Raw genomic sequence first — 16,387 nt, 5'->3', positions numbered from 1 at the left:
TCCTCAATGAATGAGTTCACTCTAACTCTAACTTGCCAATCTGTGGACAACCTGTAATAGCACCAGACTGAGGCTGGGATAATCTTGGTGAAGTCAATCTCCGTAGGCCCAATATCTCAGCAAGCCTACCTCCCCCTTGCCTCCAGCACCACTGCCCAGGGCTGGATTTAGGTTTGATGAGGCCCTAAGCTACTGAAGGTAATGGGGCCCTTTATATGTCCAGCTGTCCTTTGTCAACAACAAATGGTCACTGTTTTTTGTGTTGAATATATGCTACATGGTAATTTATGGACCTTCCTGGCAATCCTTCACCCTCTGAGACAAAACCTGGCGTTTGACTGATGCTGTGCTTCCAGGCTGCCAGCAGAGGGCAGTGTACTGTTAAGATGGACACACTTCCCCTTTCGAATTTCATAGTGTTTGTAAGAGCTGGTATCCAATTACAGATTTTAGGATGCCTGGCGTTAAAGGTAAAGGGACCCCTGACCGTAAGGTCCAGTCGTGGCCGACTCTGGAGTTGCGGTGCTCATCTCATTTTATTGGCCGAGGGAGCCGGCATACAGCTTCCGGGTCATGTGGCAAACCACAGCAGTGCACGGAAACACCAAGCAACGGGCACTCACCCCATCGCGGGAATTCGAATCACCGAACTTCTGATTGGCAAGTCCTAGGCTCTGTGGTTTAGACCACAGTGCCACCCACGTCCCTTATGGCATTAAACTTACAGGCCTCAATAGCCCACCTAGGATGCGTTAATATAGTTGCATGTATGTAAATGTCAAATCCAGTGAATTCTAATTTCCTGATAGAAAAATGTGTCAATTTCTTTCATCGAGCATTCATATCTCTTTCTTATAGGCATTTCTGTTGAGCTCTGCATCTGAAATTCATTGTGCAGGAAATGTGATATTCAGTTAGCTATTAGGCTGCTCTGTTTTTATTTCTCAATATTGGACATATTGCTAAGTTATGCAGCTTCCAGTTCTGCCTGGTCTCCTTTTTGGGATTTCAAATAGCTTTAGTCCCTTAAAAATAAAGCTGAACTTTGAAACGATTGCAAAAGAAATTGCTTTTGGTAAGTTTGTATGTTGATTTGTTTTAGCCAACAATCAAACTAGGTAGGAACAAACACTTAAATACCCAACTCTCCCCCTCCACAAACACAGATGAATGTCAAGTAAAGGAATACATCAAAAGATTCCCAAGCTTCCTCAGGGGAAGCCATTGAATCTAACGCGCCCCTCAATTTTCAGAACCTTGAAACCAAAAAAAGGATTTGCTGGCGAATGTAAATATGCCATCAAATCTAATGTGGAGAGCCAGTGTGGTGCAGTGCTTAAGAGCGGTAGTCTCGTAATCTGGGGAACCGGGTTCACGCCTCCGCTCCTCCACATGCAGCTGCTGGTGACCTTGGGACAGTCACAGTTCTCTGAAGTCTCTCAGCCCCACTCACCTCACAGAGTGTTTGTTGTGGGGGAGGAAGGGAAAGGAAGGGAAAGGAGAATGTTAGCCGCTTTGAGAATCCTGAAGGGGAGTGAAAGGCGGGATATCAAATCCAAACTCTTCTTCTCTTCTTAATGTATGCTGTTAATTCTCGTAACATTAATTTGGCCCAAAAAAGGTGAGCATTAGATTCAAGTAAATAGAGTAAATCCGGTCTCATTTGGCAGTACAGATGCTCTGGGTGTTCTTCAAATCCATCTCCTGCAGGCTGCAAGAGGGGACCTTACTCCAGTTAACTGACACAGTTATAGTATTTATAATCTAAATTCTATCTTATGTGACTCCAAGTTAAAAATAGAACACACAGTGTTCCCTGATAATTCTATGAAAAGCAAGGGATTTGGGACTACTGTAATGTTCTCATTGTGAGGCTTCCCTGCACCTAGGCTGCACCATTCGCCTGTGCGGAGGAAACGGCAATGGCTGCCAATCACGGTCACAGTCTTATTACTAACCTAGAACTTTGCATGCCATTTTTCTGCCAGTTGCAATGGGGAGAAAAAGGCTGAAAGATAATGGAGCCTCCCACAAACAAACACTATCGTGTTTTGCCATTTTGCTAGATATTGCTCATCCAGATCTAAGCTGATCCTCACCTTGATTGCCATGAAGGCTTCAAATAGTCTTAGAAAGACAGTGACACAAAAACTCCTGTTTTTCAAAGATTTATGAAAAGGACAGTGGTCTTTCTTCATTCCCCTACTTAAAGAAATGGCGAAACAGAAAGCAACTTCGTGAATGATGATAATAATAATAATAATAATAATAATAATAATAATAATAATAATAATAAATTTTATTTCTATCCCGCCCTCCCCAGCCGAAGCCGGGCTCAGGGCAGCTAACAACACTAAAACAGTACAACATTATAAAAACATTATAAAAATTAATTAAAATCAAAATTGATGGCAACCATAAACTAAAGTTTTGTAAAGATTGCCAAAGGAGGGAGTCAGGCTGTGCCCTGACCAAAGGCCAGGTGGAACAGCTCTGTCTTGCAGGCCCTGCGGAAAGATGTCAAGTCCTGCAGGGCCCTAGTCTCTTGGGACAGAGCGTTCCACCAGATTGGGGCCACAGCCGAAAAAGCCCTGGCTCTAGTTGAGGCCAGCCTAACCTCTCTGTGGCCTGGGACCTTCAAGGTGTCTTTATTTGAAGACCGTAAGTTCCTCTGTGGGGCATACCAGGAGAGGCGGTCCCGTAGGTACGAGGGTCCTAGGCCGTATAGGGCTTTGAAGGTTAAAACCAGCACCTTAAACCTGATCCTGTACTCTACCGGGAGCCAGTGCAGCTTGTATAGCACCGGATGAATGTGATCTCTAAGCGAAGACCCCGTAAGGAGTCTCGCTGCGGCATTCTGCACCCGCTGGAGTTTCTGGGTCAGTCTCAAGGGCAGCCCCACGTAGAGCGAGTTACAATAATCGAGTCTGGAGGTGACCGTCGCATGGATCACAGTGGCTAGGTCAGGGCGAGAGAGGTAAGGAGCCAACTGCTTAGCTTGGCGGAGATGAAATACCCTCCAAGACTGATTTTTGCTTAGAATTTCTCCCGGAGAATATTACTACAAGTGCTGCAGACCTGGGAAGGGATCTGGAAAAGTGGGGCAATGTTTTGGCTCTGTACAGATCTGCTGCATGCCTTGGCCTTCCCCAACCAGGGGACTTTCAGATACTTGGGGTGACAAATCCCACCAGTCCCAGCCAGCATGGAAGGCACAAAGTTGGCAAAGCCTGGTGTTTGATTGATGCTGTGCTTCCAGGTTGCCGCCAGAGGGCAGTATGCTGTTAAGATGGACACCTAGTTCCAGTTCCTCTTTCAAACTTCAGGTGTTTGTAAGAGCTGGTATCCAATTAAAGATTTTAGGATACCTGGCATTAAACTTACAGCCCCTTCCCCACTTTACTTTTGCCAGTCATTCTGGGAACTGCAGCTTACCCCTCTGAGAGCTACAGTTCATGGCACCCTTAACAAACCACAGTTCCCAGGCTTCTTCAGGGAAAGTAAAATGCTTTAAATTTATGATGTGTACACAGCCCAGGGACGCAGGTGGCGATGTGGGTTAAACCACAGAGCCTAGGACTTGCTGATCAGAAGGTCAGTGGTTCGAATCCCCGTGAGGGAGTGAGCTCCCGTTGCTCGGTCCCTGCTCCTGCCAACCTAGCAGTTCAAAAGCACTTCAAGTGCAAGTAGATAAATAGGTACCACTCCGGCGGGAAGATAAATGGCGTTTCCGTGTGATGCTCTGGTCCACCAGAAGCGACTTAGTCATGCTGGCCACATGACCCGGAAGCTATCTGCGGACAAATGCCGGCTCCCTCGGCCTATAGAGCGTGATGAGCAAGCAACCCCAGAGTCAGTCACGACTGGACCTAATGGTCAGGGGTCCCTTTACCTTTACACAGCCCATGTAGCTCTCCCTGACCCTGCTAGATTTGAGCGCAGCGGTGACTCTCCTCTGGTCTATAGATTTCTACCTTTCTTCTCCATTCTCACAAAAATAAAATAATAATCATTTCATTTCCCTGTGCGAGGTGTGTGAAATTTCAATTAGAAACAGATCAGATGGGTGAGTGGAAGGTGAATGCAGTCATTCAGGGTCTGGATAGTTCACTTCCTTATCAAGAAGGGTTATTATCAGCAATTAAACTGACATCTTCATATTGCCACTTGATTTGATAATGATGCAATTATCGTGGCTTTTAACAAGATTAAATTGCTAATTGGTTTGATTAAGTGCAAATCTCTGAGCTGAGCGACGCATCTCTTCACCAACAAAGCTTGGCAAGGACTAAAAATGTTCCTGGAGGAGAAGCTTGTCTGGGTGTCAGCCTGTCTGGTGAGCATTTCCTTAGAGAGATCCTGGGGCACAGCGCCATGGTCCAAAATCCCATCTCCCCGCATTCAGCACCAGTCATCTTCCTTTCCCTTTATTCCAGATGCTTCCTGCAGCATATCACAAGCCACACTTTTGTTTCTGAATGTTTTGGAAGTCGAACGGACTTCTGGAACATATTCCGTTCAACTTCCAAGGTACGACTGTAAATGCCAGTCATGTTGAACTGCACCCTAATTTAAGGTTATCAGATTTTTTTCAAAGAATACGGAGACACTGTAAATACATACATACATACAAACATACATACATACATACCACACATTCGGGACATTGATGCTTCAGCGATGGCAGTGGCAGAGGGACGGCTGCTGCCTTGACCTCAACCGCCACATTTCCCCTTACTCCGAAGCTTATATCTCCTTTCTCCATGAGCCTGGGCAGCTCCTGAGTTGTTGGTTTTTCGGTGGTGGTGGGGAAGTGGTGTGTGGTGGGTCAGGCATGGAGGGTGGAGAAGGAGGGCTGAGAGCAGTCATGGCGGCGAGGCTCGGGCAGTGCAATGCCTCCCTTCCTATCGGAGCAGCCCCAATCCCATTCCTACTTGCGTGCAAGCAGGAGGGCGTGGGGATCCCTCAACTGGGAAGGGAGGCTTCCCGTTGCCTGACTGAGAGATCCCTGCCCCCTCCTGCTTGCACGCAAGCTCTGATAGGCAGCGTGAAGCCTCCCTTCACAGCTGAGAGATCCTCGCCCCGCTCCTGCTTTCATGCAAGTAGGAGTTGGGAGGCTGCTCCGATAGGCAGCATGAAGCCTCCCTTCACAGCTAGTTGCTGGGGTCATGGAATCATAGAATCATAGAGTTGGAAGAGACCACAAGGGCCATCGAGTCCAACCCCCTGCCAAGCAGGAAACACCATCAGAGCACTCCTGACATATGGTTGTCAAGCCTCTGCTTAAAGACCTCCAAAGAAGGAGACTCCACCACACTCCTTGGCAGCAAATTCCACTGCCGAACAGCTCTCACTGTCAGGAAGTTCCTCCTAATGTTTAGGTGGAATCTTCTTTCTTGTAGTTTGGATCCACTGCTCCGTGTCCGGAAGGTGGAGGCAGCCCGGAAGCTGCATCTTAGAGCCCCTGCACCACCATCATATGGGGACTTCTGAGCAGCTCCTGAAGCCAACTAGAGCCAACTGCTCTGGGCTGCTGAGAGACTGCCGCTGCTGCATTTCCCAGGGACATTAGATGAAATCCGGGGACATTCCAGGGATGGTATTTGTCCGGGGACTTATTCGCAAATCCGGGGACTGTCCCTGGGAAACAGGGACATCTGGTAACCCTACCCTAAATGCGTATGTTGAAGAACTGTAGTGTAGTGGTGGATCAAATGAGGAGGGGGAGAACCATGGATTCCACCTTGAGCTCCTTGGAAGAAAAGGTGCCATATAAATGCAATAAATAAATAAATCGGGTGGAGTAACACCTGTCAGGCTTCAGGGAATCAGCTTCCTCCCTCCCTCCCTCCCCCTCCCCCCCCCGTGACAGTAGATAAGCAGAACAAAGTAAAGGGAATCTTCTTACCAGTTAGAAACTTTAATAATCACAGCGAGAGAACAAAGAAAAGATCTCCTAGAAATGGCAGTGCTCCCAATTAAGGATTCCACCCCCTTACGTCCCTATTAATCTAGATCACTTCTATGTCTTGTAACCTGAGCCTGTCCTCTCTGTGCTTTGTGTGCTTTCTGTTCTGCCACCTTATCTGTTCTTCTTGACCTTGGGCTGAGAGGATGAATGCTTTCCAGAGACAGTAAATCTTTTAACCCTCTCTCTCCCAGTGTTTCTTCTCCTAGATGTTCCCCATCCAGTATTTCCTAGCTCCTGCCTTCTGAACTATGCCCCTTTGCAAACCACTGTTCCAAATCTATACTGTCTTCCTGCTCCTGGAAAGATTCAGGATCCGGGTTAGGAGCAGAGGGAGGGAGAGGCTCCCACCATTCCTCCTTAGTGCAGCCCTCAGCACGGTCCCTGACAACACCCATAGAACCATGGAATTGTAGAGTTGGAAGGGGCTCTGAGGATCACTGCAACACACTGCAGTGCACCAATATGCAGCTGGATCGAACCTGCAACCTTGGCGCTATTTGCACCACGTTCTAACCAAGCCACAGGTGATCTTTCACATTCGAGCACTGCACACCATTATGCCTTCCTTTGCTCCAAGCCTCTTCAGGTGTGTTGCTGCCTACATTGCCTGTGCAATTGTGGAGGGTTTCCCCAAGGGCTTGCCCCACCCCACACCGAGCCATGCAAAGCCTGCCATTGAGCTCATCCCCATCTCCTCTGCTCTGCCTCTGCGTGATTCACTCTCGCTCATTGCTATGCATTCCTGGGGCATTGCGAAGGTAGCCGTGCAATCGGCTGGCACAGTGAGGCAGAAAGCAGCACAGTCATTGAGAATGGAAATCCTGAGCAGATTCCAAGCTGGCTCTTGAAGCTCATTACTTTGGTGGCACCCACAAATCCGCCTTCACGTTTCATTATTTTAATGCAAAGTTGCAGAACCCTTTGGAAGAATGGCTTTGATACCATACAGAAATCTGCCTCGGTTTGCTGCGTGCAGTGGGCCTCTGCTGCCCCTACATTGGCTGCTGCTCGCATGGGATGGGAATGTGCCTGAGCGCAGGGATGTCACATTACACATCTATGCTAACTAAATTTCACAGCTCATGCACCCTCCATCACTTTCGATTTCAGCCAAGGACATTATGAAACAGATGGATGTGCGCCAAATCAGATGGAAGGAACAAAAAGGAAATGTTCTTCTCCCTTTTAGCAAGGACTAGCAAATGAGCATCTGTACACATGGTCAGATTGATGGAAAAATTAAAAAATGGGTAAAAGGGGAAGGAAAGAGAAGAGAATGGAAGTTCCTGGGACTGTGAAATGTTCGACCAAGTGGTCACTGGTGGAAAGAAGAGCTGAGGCTGAGCCTCAACAAACCATACCTTTACAGCACATGCCATACATGTTTCAAGCACATGACTTCCCTCAAGGAATCCTGGGAGCTGTAGTTTTCCCCTCACAGAGATAAACTTCCCAGCACCCTTAACTGACTAGTGCAGGGGTCCGCAAACTTTTTCAGCAGGGGGCCGGTCCACTGTCTCTCAGACCTTGTGGGGGGCTGGACTATATGGGGCAGGGGGGATGAACAAATTCCTATGCCCCACAAATAACCCAGAGATGCATTTTAAATAAAAGCACACATTCTACTCCTGTAAAAACACACTGATTCCTGGACTGTCCGCGGGCCGGATTTAGAAGGCGATTGGGCTGGATCTGGCCCCCGGGCCTTAGTTTGCCTACCCATAGACTAGGGTTACCAGGAGCCTGTTTCTGGTCCACTAGTGTCCACCCAACCCCATTTCTCAGACAGCCTACACAAAACTTTACATTTAATCTCTAAATGTGTTTTCTCCCAAAATAGGCATTTGAACATGCATTTCAATGCAGTTAAACTGTTGAGGAAGGCAGCACTCAGAAAAAAAAAGTGAAATCGGTCAGAAAGCTAAGTTCTGATCCACACGTTAGTCAGAAAACATAGGAACCCTGGAAGCCGTCTTATACCAAGTTAGACAATTGTCTGCATTGTCTGCACTGATTGGCTCTCCGGGGTTTCAGGCAGGGTGGAGGGAACCTTCCCAGTCCTACCTGAAGATGCCAGGATTTGAACCAGGGATCTTCTAAACGGAAAGTGGTTGCTCTATCATTGAGCTGCAACCTTCCCCCAGAGAGGCAAGGATCTGGTCAGATGATATTGGAATTCACAATGATGCAATTCATAGAATCATAGAGCTGGAAGGGATCCAAGGGTCATCTAGTCCAACCCCCTGCAATGAAGGAATCTCAGCTAAGGCAGCCATAATTCCTCAAAGTTCTCTAGAACTGTGCCCTTTGGGTTATTACATCTGCCCTTAGTTGTCTTCCCAGCACAGCATCATGCCTGCCTAAAATACCAGCAATAACTAGTTTGGTTTGCTTGCATGCCAAAGGTAGGAAACAGATGCTCCTCTTATTGGCAGTGATGTAGGTTAACAACTTTTGGCATAACTTCCCAGAAAACTAGAAGGTGCTTTCCATATGGATAGGAGTTGCTGTTTCCATTTTAAAGTTACCTTAACGAATGAGCTGCCAGCCATCTCCATTGAAACTGCTGAATGCTGCCTGTTTTTCTGCTGGTCTCTATGCACACCCTGGGACGCAGGTGGCACTGTGGGTTAAACCACAGAGCCTAGGACTTGTTGATCAGAAGGTCGGCGGTTCGAATCCCCGTGATGGGGTGAGGTCCTGCTCGGTCCCTGCTCCTGCCAACCTAGCAGTTCAAAAGCACGTCAAAGTGCAAGTAGATAAATAGGTACCGCTCTGGCAGGAAGGTAAATGGCGTTTCCGTGCATTGCTCTGGTTTGCTAGAAGCAGCTTAGTCATTTTGTGTCCATCTTCCCATTCTTGGGGATGTAGCAATGATTAAAAAGGTAGCCCATTGTCTATTTCATCTTATATATCTGCCAGAGTGGGTCAGTTATTATGAATTCTGGCAGCTATGTAATTGCAATCAGCATCCGCATTGGTTCTTTATATACTTTAGAGCCTCACAGATCCTTACATAGCTTTTTCCTACCTGCGGTTTCTACTCATGGGGAATGGATAGAGTATTGGTTTTGGTCTGGGGAATCCTAACTACAGATCCTTATTTAAACATAAAGTTCATTTGATTGCCTTCAGCAGATTACTGTGTCTCAGGCTAACCTAAAGCACTAAATGACAACGTATCGTAGGAAATCAGCCATAAAAAGCCAACAAAGAAGAACCAGGTTTAGCCACACACCATACCTTGTGGGTTTCTGCAAATCTTGCCACAATTGAAGTAGCAGCACTTTTGAATCCCCTCGCAGTCATAGTCATGGTTGCAAGCATCTTGTCCCTTTACACTGCATTTGAATGGATTTGGGGGGCAAGTTCCAAATTTTTCAGGAAGTAGAAAATAGCAGGGTTAGCAAATACCCAAATATACTATGCCTAAAAGCATTGCTGTGAAGTTAAATGAAACAAGGATAGCAAAACATTATGTGCACAGGAAAGTCCTATGTGAATTATATACAACCAGCCATTGAGTTAATGGTTACTGGACTTTGGGTGATTGCGGGTCGCATCACAAAATCAGCCTGTGGGAATCAAAAGCTGAATGAGCAGAAGTTCAGTGAAGATGGGAATGTATGGGAAGAATACAATGCTTCAGTAAATGGTTCGGTGCAAGTATAAGAAGACCTGCTTGAGAAGTGGTACATGTATACCACTTCACACAGCCAGAAGGGGGAATAAGGGATTATTATTATTATTATTATTATTATTATTATTATTATTATTATTAATTTAATTTCTATACCACCCTATACCCGAAGATCTCAGGGCGGTTCACATAAAGCAGTGATGGCCAAACTTGGCTCTCCAGCTGCTTTTGGACTACAACTCCCATCATCCCTAGCTAACAGGACCAGTGGTCAGGGATGATGGGAACTGTAGTCCCCAAACATCTGGAGGGCCAAGTTTGGCCATCACTGACATAAAGGATCACATACATAGAATCAAAATACAAACAGCAACCCAATAAAAAACCCCTAAAAATAGCCCGCATTTTAAAAAGGTCATAGGGTGTAGATCAGGTCAGACAAAGGCTGGGTTACAAAGGAACATTTTTGCCTGGCACCTAAAGGTGTACTGCTCCTTGATTAAAAACAGAGAGAGAAGCTGCTATACAGTGAAAATTCAATGCCACAGAGAAAGGTTCTAACTTAGCCTTAGCCACCTGCAGGACATGCAAATATATTTTTATGTTTTAGTTTATAGAAACATTTATTTTAAAAAAGCATATTGACATTCTTTCTCACAAGGGAGAATACTGTTAACCTGTTGTGATTCCCTCTGAGTGCAGCCCTTGTAAGTGGACCTGGAACTACAGGATTTGGTTTCATCTGAAGCACGAGAGGAAGCAAATTTTGCACGACAGTTTCTGATATCAAGGAGAATTTTTGATTACAATTGGGCACCATTTGCAGTCAAGATTGTAGGCTGAACCTTTCAAAACTGCACTGATTTTAACCAGTTTTGGCAGGATGGCATTCTATTGTTTACTCAACAGCATTAGAATGAATCTTTTTTTTTTTGTTTTTTTTTGCGTAAGAAACTAAAAAAAAGTCCATTTAACTCTCAGTATTTGCGGGGGAAGTTGTTAGAATTCCTGAGCAGAGCTAAGTACTGTTTGCCAGTAAATGATCCAAAAGGTCCAGCAGGTCCTTTGCCAGAAAATTGTTCATGTTCTCCTACCACAAGTCTTTCGCACTGAGAGCAGTGAACCTTGAAGCAAGGGAAAGTGGTAAACGGTACCATTTCATTTCATTTTTTTAAAAATTAATTTATATACCTCCCTTCACCCAAAGATCACAGTGCAGTGTGCAACATAAAAATACAAAATGAGAAATCAAGAAGAGTTTGGATTTGATATGCCACTTTATCACTACCCTAAGGAGTCTCAAAGCGGCTAACATTCTCCTTTCCCTTCCTCCCCCACAACAAACACTCTGTGAGGTGAGTGGGGCTGAGAGACTTCGGAGACGTGTGACTAGCCCAAGGTCACCCAGCAGCTGCATGTGGAGGAGTGGGGACGCGAACCCAGTTCCCCAGATTACGAGTCTACCGCTCTTAACCACTACACCACACTGGCTCACATAAATAAATAACAAAGACTAACCAACCAATAACCCTCCTCCCACAAAAGGCCATAGATGGCTTGGTCAGCCAAACATATTTTATATACAACTCTGGTATCAGACAGAAGGAGAAGCAGCTTCATTCAAAACCTACCTAGTGGTGGCATGCAAGATGCAGGTGAGAGCTGTGTCCAGAGGGCCAGCAGTCCCACAAAAGCAAAGACGATTCTGGCCTTCATGGTGCATTCAGAATCTGGTTCTGAATGTTCATCACTGGGTCAGGCTGGTGATATTTAAGCTTGCTAAAAGGGTGGCATTGGATCACAAGAGGGAGGAGCCCTGCCCCATGTTTGTTACCCAAACATGCCTTGCAGATGTCAATCCATTACCCAATCCTTATTTCACCTATAGTCTACATATTCTCTTGCATTTGGTAACTATGAGCCTCTGACCTACAGTAGTTCAATCTGGAATTGGGCAGTTATTACTGAATGCAATGAGTACAGGCTCAGGGAAGGGGAAATCCTACGTGCTTCTTGGAGCAGGAATTGGCTGCTTTCTGGGTGCGCTACCTTCCAAATCTTCCTGGTCATGGTCAGAGTGATTGACTCAGGCAATGGAGGCCTTCCTTCCTGTAAACAGCTTTCATAGGGGGGTAATATGGATTGAGAAGTCAGCTGAAACCTCATTCAACCTTCTGCGTGGTTTGCATAATGTGCAAATTAGGCTAACTAAATTTGTGGGACAGAAACCAGGCAACCCTAAGCCAGAAACTATAAGCTTTTAATTGAGAAATATTTTTAGATGTATAGTCATCACTTAAAGTGGGTGTGTATGTGTGTGCCAGCCTGCTGCCTATGAAGACCTTCATTGGCACTCACAGACTCTGAGCTCCCATTTTTTAATGGGGAGTAAAGTTATTGAGAAGCGGGTGGTGATGTGGGTTAAACCACAGAGCCTAGGACGTGCCGATCAGAAGGTTGGCGGTTCGAATCCCGGGGTTCGAAGCGACGGGGTGAGCTCCCATTGCTCGGTCCCTGCTCCTGCCAACCTAGCAGTTCGAAAGCACGTCAAAGTGCAATTAGGTACCACTCCAGCGGGAAGGTAAACGGCGTTTCCGTGTGCTGCTCTGGTTTGCTAGAAGCGACTTAGTCATGCTGGCCACATAATCTGGAAGCTGTACGCTGGCTCCCTCGGCCAATTAAGCGAGATGAGCGCCACAACCCCAGTGTCGGCCACGACTGGACCTAATGGTCAGGTGTCCCTTTACCTTTATGCCCACCCCACCTCCCACGCACAGAGAATAAACATTAACAACTTACATTTGGAGTTCACATCAGTCAGGAGGAGAGCATCTCAAGCTGCTGTTCCCAGATACTCGTTGTCTGAGACGGTTATCTTAAACAGGAAACTGGGGAATGATACATTAGACTGAATTTAACATCAATTGGTAAAGCTGCAGTCAAAGGCAACCAATGTAGATTATCAGCATGGTATGTGTGAATGAGCATCAGCAAGTGGTTTTTTTGTTTTTAAAGAAATCTTCAGTCAGGCAATCCAATTTCAGCACCAACCCAATACCTGTAGGTTATACAGGAAAAACCTGTATAAATTATGCAAATTGGGTAAAATCGAACATTATCCAATCACTCAGCCATGCTCTCCGTCAGGATAATCTAAACAGGTAACAAAAATAGATGGTATTGATTATTACTTTTTGATGCTGTGTTGCAAACAGTGCATGGGAAGAAGTCCTTACACTAAAGAAATGGTTTCACTGGATACAACCCCCGGCTTTCAAGTCTGGATTTGGCTACCTCCATCTGCGTCTCTAGACTTGACATGGCAATTACTCTTTGTTTCAGACCCCTATGAAAAAGGAAGGGGGGGTGCAGAACAAAAGGACGCCTGAGTGGTGCTTAATCATTTGAAAGCTCCGACCTGCTGAGTGTTAACTATTAAGGGGAGAGGTTAATTGGAGACGTAATTAGAAGGAGGTTTTTAGTCATCATCATCATTTTTATTTTTTTTTACATCTCACATTCTTATGAGGAAGGAACTTAAAAGGACACTATCAGTGCAATCCTCACCATGTCTACTCAGATGTAAATCCTGTTGAATTCCAGGGGGCTTATTCCCAGGTGAGAGGCATTAGGATTAAATCTGTAGGAACGCATACAGATACAGAAAAGCAGCAATCGGAGGCAGACTGATTCAGCCCTGCATGGGGCATGCTTCATCATCCAAATGTCTTTTCAATTTGATAGCACCAGTGACTCAAAGCCATTACCATTAATAAAGAATGGGCAGCTTGTGTCATCCTAATGAATCAACTCGGAGATATATTATTGCTTATTGCACTATCCCTGTAGCCAGGAAGCTCTTCAGATTAATGCAGTGGGGCTAAACCATCTGTTTTGTGAACTTCCGTGTAAGATACAGCTGAAAATCTCTAGGCGCACAAAAAGGGAAAGGGCATCTGTGTCTCTGGGGATGAGCCCAGGAAAGTTCATTATACCTTCAAGGGAGGGAAAGTCACTCTGTGTGTGTGTGTGTGTGTGTGTGTGTGTGTGTGTGTGTTAACAAGCTGCCCACCATTGTGCCACACAGCTTTACCCTTCCACTGGAGTGAATGGTCATGCAGATCTACTGTCTTTTTCTTAAAAAAAAAAATTGATACAGCAAGAAAAAAGAAAAAAAACACAAATACCAAATTAAACACCACAGGAACCATAGACACGTAATTTTCTTAACAAACAATAAAACATAAATTGGTCTTGACACTAAAGACCCAACCTACCGTCTATTCCATATTTCGATTTCATATTACTTATTGCTAATACACACTTTTATCATAATTTTCTTAATATATCTAATTTCTTATATCTACCTTGAAACTATTACTGAAGTTCCTCGAATGCTGCAACAGATTTTAAACTACTATATTTATTTTTCAAATATTCTTAGAAAACCTCCCATTTTGAGACAAATTCCTGTTTTGATTTATTCTTTATTTTTTCTGATAGACCGTCTAGTTTGGCATATTCTGTCAGCTTTTGGATCCAGTCTTGTATAGAGGCGATTTCATTACTCTTCCATTTTGCCGCAATCAGAACTCTTGATGCAGCTCTACTGTCAGTCACTGGGAGGATGCTGTGATGTCAGGTCTTGGATATGAGCAATGCATTGTGGGTCTGACCTCCCCACAGCTACCAGGGTCTGACTCCCAACCAAACGTTACCTCCATGCCCTTTTCTTTCAGCTGTCAAAGTTTATATTGTATTGAAATCGGGGTTGGGCCAAGTGATCCCTTGGTTTCCCCCACCCCCACCCCCAACCCTGTGTTTCTGCGATTGTAAAAAGAGACCGCAAAGATAATTAAATGTCTTGGACAAGTTTAGCCTGTTAGATTCTCTCTGGTGATGGAGATTAGCTGGTGGATGTCCTTAACAGTGACCTGTAACCTGTTCTGAAAGAGGGCATGTGTCTTTCTTCTGAAGTGGGTTTTCAAATGCATGTCTGTGCATAACTGAAAAAGATTAAGACTACTGGCCTGAACTGACTGCAGCAGCTCTCCAGGATTTCACAGAATCAGAGTTGGGACCCCAAGAGTCATCTAGTCCAACCCTCTGCAATGCAGGAATCTCAACTAAAGCATCCAAGATAAGATGGCGTTCCAACCTCTGCTTAAAAAACACCAAGGAAGGAGAGTCCACAATATCCCAAGAGAGTCTTTACCACTAACTGCTCTTACTATCAGAAAGTTCTTTCTGATGCGTAGGACAAGACCTGCCAAGGAAAATAAAGAATTTATTTATCTATGCAGCAACAGCGGCAAGAGTCTTGATAGCACAAGGATGGAAGAATGAGGAAATCCCGACAAAAGAACAGGGGCAAGAAAAACTGGTGAACTATGCAGAACTGGCTAAATTGACATGTAAACTGTGAGATAAGGACAACTGTAACTTTAAACAAGAATGGGAACTTTTCACAAATAACTTAAACAGACAACAAAATGAATTGGACTCCTTGGCAGGTTTTGAATAAACATACACAAATTTACTGATTGATAACATGGCAGACAAATAATGTAAGGATTTGTATAATTTTATAACATGCAGAGAATAATATGTGTTGAAAGAGGAGCTAAGGGACGTCCCTGGGGGAGGGAAGGGAGGGTTTATGGGGGGGGCGAGGAAAAAAGGGGAAAAGTAATGAATATGATATGTTTTGATATGTTGTTGAATTGCTACTTTTTTTAAAAAGAAAGTTCTTTCTGATGCATTTCAAATAGGAGTGTTTTCCTATCTTGAGATGTCAGGAATTGAACCTGGAAACATCTACCTTCAAGACATTTGTTCTTCTGCCCCTGAACTATGGCCTTATCTTCAACTAGGGAGCAGCCACCTGGAATGCCTAAAGCAAGAATGGCATCTTCCTGAACTCCTAATTCAGCAACATAGCACTTAGCGGAGCACAAGATCAGGCTGGAAACAAAATTGTCTTACTGTCTGACAGATGGGAAGCTCATCCCGTTAAATATTATCAGGATGCACTAATGAACATGGCGTAAGGCATGCAACATTCAAAAACAGCTAGATAACTTACACAAATTGAAGGTATATACATTCAAAGCACCTCGTTAGCTCACCCAGGGGGAAAAGGACATGGCTTGAAGCACACAGTGCTGAATGCATGAAAAAACAAAATGCAATTAGTGGTGTTTTCAGGTTAGCTTTCTCCCTCACAAATAAATGCTGTTTGAACTACACTAGACCCTTCTCTCTTAGGCCTTGGGTTCCCAGGTCATAAGCAACCCTGATCCTTAGGTTTCAGGAGCCAAGCTAGAGACCTATAGGTATGCCCTGGTAATGTCTTGGGGGTTCTTCCTCTGTGCTCCCTCCTACCACTGAGCCCTGGAGATGGAGAACAGAGACTTCAGGTCAGCCCTGGCTGTCTGGCAACCCTGCTTAGACCTCATCTGCATTATACATTTAAAGCAGTCTGAAGGTCTCTGAGCTCATTTCAGGAAATTTTATCAGCAAGAGCAGAAAGAGCAGAAATGTGAAGTTTTAAAATTTCAGGTGTCGGCACAATGAAGAAGTCTTAGGGTCAACTTTACAGAATTAGACTTTTTGTCCATAAGAAGACTACAGTGGTACCTTGGGTTACATACGCTTCTGGTTACATACGCTTCAGGTTACAGACTCCGCTAACCCAGAAATAGTGCTTCAGGTTAAGAACTTTGCTTCAGGATGAGAACAGAAATAATGCTCCGGCGGCACGGCGGCAGCAGGAG

At 45.0% G+C, this 16,387-nt stretch overlaps 1 protein-coding gene across 1 annotated transcript in view; it reads left to right on the top strand.

Moving 5' to 3' along the window:
• SDC4 (syndecan 4) overlaps positions 1–13,650 on the top strand; it is a 236,189-nt gene extending 222,539 nt beyond the window's left edge. The window contains exon 6 of the transcript XR_014566087.1: positions 13,618–13,650. The gene's annotated coding sequence lies outside the window, so the exon portion shown is untranslated. The remainder of the gene's footprint in view (positions 1–13,617) is intronic.
• Positions 13,651–16,387: the final 2,737 nt, after the last annotated feature.

Source organism: Podarcis gaigeae (genome assembly GCF_964106915.1).
Source record: "Podarcis gaigeae genome assembly, chromosome: 6".
In the NCBI taxonomy this organism is placed as follows: Eukaryota; Metazoa; Chordata; class Lepidosauria; order Squamata; family Lacertidae; genus Podarcis; species Podarcis gaigeae.
This window is presented reverse-complemented; position numbering and strand designations above follow the sequence as displayed.